The sequence below is a fragment of the Cryptomeria japonica genome, unplaced genomic scaffold (assembly GCF_030272615.1).
Source record: "Cryptomeria japonica unplaced genomic scaffold, Sugi_1.0 HiC_scaffold_65, whole genome shotgun sequence".
Classification (NCBI taxonomy): domain Eukaryota; kingdom Viridiplantae; phylum Streptophyta; class Pinopsida; order Cupressales; family Cupressaceae; genus Cryptomeria; species Cryptomeria japonica.
This window is the reverse complement of record NW_026728887.1, coordinates 520521-525000: the sequence shown is the minus strand read 5'-3', so window position 1 is coordinate 525000 and position 4480 is coordinate 520521. Positions and strand designations below refer to the sequence as shown.

The window sequence follows — 4480 nt, the reverse complement described above, 5'->3', positions numbered from 1 at the left end:
CCGGGTGCGCACCTCGCGTGCACCTTCGCCGCGGTGGGCACCATGGCGTGCACGAAGTCGGAGCCCGGTTTGCCCCGGGTGCGCACCTCGCGTGCACCTTCGCCGGGGTGGGCACCTTGGTGTGCAGACCTTGGCTGGGTTGCGCGCCCTGGTGGGCACCATGGTGCGCACCAAGGAGCGCTCCGAAGTGTGCTCCAAGGTGCGGCCTGCACGAAGTCGGAGCCCGGTTTGCCCCGGGTGTGCACCTCGGGTGGGCACCTTGGTGCGCATGCCTTGCCTGGGCTGCGCACCAGGGCGGGCTCAAGATGGCACCCGCGTTCCTTTTTTTTCACTATCTTTCAAAACGGAAATTTTAAAATCTCATTTTTTTTTGCCTTTTTCTGGAAATTAGTGAAGGCAGCGCATCAAAGGTGCGCACCTCGCTGCCCACCACGGTGCGCAACGCCGGTGGGCACCCGGGAGTGCTTCGAAGTGTGCTCCAAGGTGCTGCGTGCACGTTGTCGGAGCCCGGTTTGCCCCGGGTGCGCACCTCGCGTGCACCTTCGTCGGGGTGGGCACCTTGGCTGGGTTTGCCCCGGCTGCGCTCCGAAGCGGGGTTATTGGAGCGCCGCCTCTTTTTTTGTCGGAGCGTTTGGTGGGGTTTCTCGCATTGGCTCTTCCGAGGCCCGGTTGCCACCCTGGCGCGCACGAAGTCGGAAGTAGGGTTAATTGCCCGGGTGCGCACCTTTGCCAGGGTGGGCACCTTACCTGGGCTGCGCACCAGGGCGGGCTCAAGATGGCACGCGCGTTCCGTTTTTTTCACTATCTTTCAAAACGGAAATTTTAAAATCTCCTTTTTTTTTTGCCTTTTCTGGAAATTAGTGAAGGCAGCGCATCAAAGGTGCGCACCTCGCTGCCCACCTTGGTGTGCTCTGAGGTGCGCACCCGGGAGCGCTACGAAGTGTGCTCCAAGGTGCGGCGTGCACGTTGTCGGAGCCCGGTTTGCCCCGGGTGCGCACCTCGCCTGCACCTTGGCCGGGGTGGGCACCTTGGCTGGGTTTGCCCAGGGTGCGCTCCGAAGCGGGGTTACTGGAGCGCCCCCTCTTTTTTTGTCAGAGCGTTTGGTGGGGTTTCTCGCATTGGCTCTTCCCAGGCCCGGTTGTTGGGTGCGCTCCCACCCTGGCGCGCGCGAAGTTGGAAGTTGGGTTAATTGCCCGGGCGCGCACCTTCGCCAGGGTGGGCACCTTGGTGCGCACACCTTGGCTGGGCTGCGCACCAGGGCGGGCTCAAGATGGCACCAGCATTCCCTTTTTCTCACTATCTTTCAAAACGGAAATTTTAAAATCTCGTTTTTTTTTTGCCTTTTATGGAAATTAGTGAAGGCATCGCATCAAAGGTGCGCACCTCGCTGCCCACCTTGGTGTGCTCCGAGGTGCCCACCACGGTGCGCAACGCCGGTGCGAACCCGGGAGCGCCCCGATGTGTGCTCCAAGGTGCGGCGTGCACGAAGTCGGACCCCGGTTTGCCCCGGGTGCGCACCTCGCGTGCACCTTGGTGCGCACACCTTGGCTGGGTTGCGCGGCCTGGTGGGCACCATGGTGCGCACCAAGGAGCGCTCCGAAGTGTGCTCCAAGGTGCGGCGTGCACGAAGTCGGAGCCCGGTTTGCCCCGGGTACGCACCTCGCGTGCACCTTCGCCGGGGTGGGCACCTCGGCTGGGTTGCGCGCCCTGGTGCGCACCAAGGAGCGCTCCGAAGTGTGCTCCAAGGTGCGGCGTGCACGAAGTCGGAGCCCGGTTTGCCCCGGGTGCGCACCTCGCGTGCACCTTCGGCGGGGTTGCGCGCCCTGGTGGGCACCATGGTGCGCACCAAGGAGCGCTCCGAAGTGTGCTCCAAGGTGCGGCGTGCACGAAGTCGGAGCCCGGTTTGCCCCGGGTGCGCACCTCGCGTGCACCTTCGGCGGGGTTGCGCGCCCTGGTGGGCACCATGGTGCGCACCAAGGAGCGCTCCGAAGTGTGCTCCAAGGTGCGGCGTGCACGAAGTCGGAGCCCGGTTTGCCCCGGGTGCGCACCTCGCGTGCACCTTCGCCGCGGTGGGCACCATGGCGTGCACGAAGTCGGAGCCCGGTTTGCCCCGGGTGCGCACCTCGCGTGCACCTTCGCCGGGGTGGGCACCTCGGCTGGGTTGCGCGCCCTGGTGCGCACCAAGGAGCGCTCCGAAGTGTGCTCCAAGGTGCGGCGTGCACGAAGTCGGAGCCCGGTTTGCCCCGGGTGCGCACCTCGCGTGCACCTTCGCCAGGGTGGGCACCTCGGTGCGCACACCTTCTCAATGTTTTCTTGCCTTTTCTGGAAATTGGTGAAGGCAGCGCATCAAAGGTGCGCACCTCGGTGTGCTCCGAGGTGCGAACCCGAGAGCGCTCCGAGGTGCCCACGAAGTCGAAAGTCGGGTTAATTGCATTGTTTTCCCCGGGTGCGCTCCGAGGTGCGCAACATCGGCGCGCACCAAGGAGGGCTCCGAAGTGTGCTCCAAGGTGCGCACGATGGCGTGCACCTCTGGTGCGCACGATTCGGAGCTCGGTTTGACCGGGGTGCGCACACCTTGGCTGGGTTGCGCACCTTTTGTGCGCTCCAAGGTGCGCACGAAGTCGGAGCTCGGTTTGCCCCGGGTGCGCACCTTCGCCAGGGTGCGCACCTTGATGCGCACGCCTTGGCTGGGCTGCGCACCTTGGTGGGCGCCATGGTGCGCACCTTTCGTGCGCTCCAAGGTGCGCACGAAGTCGGAGCTCGGTTTGCCCCGGGTGCGCACCTTGGTGGGCGCCATGGTGCACTCCGAGGTGCCCAAGATTGGTGCGCACCAAGGAGCGCTCCGAAGTGCGCTCCAAGGTGCGCGCGAAGTCGAAAGTTGGGTTAATTGTCCGGTTTGCCTCGGGTGCGCACCTTGCGTGCACCTTCGCCAGGGTGGGCGCCTTGGTGCGCACACCTTGGCTGGGCTGCGCACACCTTGGCACCCGCGTTTCCTTCATTTTAAATTTTTTTTTTTTACAATCTCTCAAGTGGGAAATTCTATAATCTCAACTTTTTTTGCCTTTTCAGGAAACTTTTGAATGGAGCGCATCATTGGTGCGCTCCGAAGTGTGCTCCAAAGCTCTCTCCAGCTGCGTGCACCTGCCCCGGCCGCGCACCCGGCCCCGCCCAGCTTCGCTCACCTGTCCCGGGCGTCTGGTGCGGAACCTTAGAGTAAGAAACATCACCGTGCACCTTGGCCAACGTGCGCGACTCGACCGAGCGCGCACTGGCCGAGGTGCACACCGATTTCACCTGGGTGCGCGTGCAGCACCTCGGGCGCACCGGGGTGCGCGCACAACGCCCGGGTTGCACCGTGGCCTGTGTGCTCGGGGCGCCTCGGGTGCGCGCTCGGTGTCGCCCCCCGCGCGCGCGGTAGTGCGGGCAGCGCACCCCGGCCCGGCCCGGCCCCGACGAGAACGCAAACGGGCAAAAGGTTTATTCAAATAGCATTGCGATGCCCGGCGAAAAACTAAAAAAGGGTGCAACACCGGGACTTCCCGGGAGGTCACCCATCCCAGTACTACTTCGGCCCAAGCGCGCTTAACTGCGGAGTTCTGATGGGATCCGGTGCACTAACGCTGGTATGATCGCACCCGTTATGAGCTTGTCGCAGTGTGTACTTAGCAAACCGCGACCCACGTGCGAATCCACCCCGGCCACCCACCCCCGTCGAGGTGCACACCCTCCCTCGCGAAGTGCGCCCCGTTCGCCAAGTGTGAGCCCTGCCCGGGTGCGCGCACCTTGCTAGGGCGTCGGGTGTGCACCCGGCCCGGCCTACGTGCGTGCACCTGTAGGGGGCGTCGTGTGCGTGCAGTGTCCCGTCTGCAACGCGGTGCCCACACACCACCTCGGGCGCAACGACCTGCGCTCACATGTGGGCCGAGTGCACCTTGGTGCATGTTCGGGGCGCCTCGGGTGCACGCTCGATCTTGCCCCGGTGCACCAAGGCGCTCGGTTTGCCCCGGGTGCGCACTTGGTGCAAGGTGGGCACCCAAAATAGGGATCAAGCACCAAAACACAAGTTTCGGGATGCAAAATGGGACCCAAGGACCACAAATGCGTTCCAAGACCCATGATGGGTCCACGAGAACAAAAATGTGTTCCGAGACTTAATAAACAAATATTGGGTTTTAGGAGAAGAAACATGCTCTGATGCCCAAAACGAGAATCGACCCCGAAAAGGCCACAGGCCAAAAGTGGGATGCGAGACAAAAAAAAATGGGACCCGAGGACCAAAATTGGGTTCCCAGGTCGAAGACAGGGCAACCGGACAAGAAACGACCTCTAAGGCTCGAAATGAGTCCCGACGACTAAAACTTGACAAGAAGCACCCATCAGGCACCCAACTCGACACCCATGGGATGCCGACCCACCCGGGCTTCCACCTAGCACACCTTGGCACCCACCCACCCTCGCACCCAACCTCGCACCCAACTTA

The 4480-nt window shown here is 63.2% G+C and overlaps 1 non-coding gene across 1 annotated transcript; it reads right to left on the bottom strand.

The window, feature by feature from the left end:
- Nucleotides 1-3518: 3518 nt before the first annotated feature.
- LOC131863593 (5S ribosomal RNA) lies at nt 3519-3637 on the bottom strand. Its single transcript, XR_009362493.1, has one exon. It is a non-coding gene; the product is annotated as a 5S ribosomal RNA (ribosomal RNA).
- Between the last annotated feature and the right edge of the window lie 843 nt (nt 3638-4480).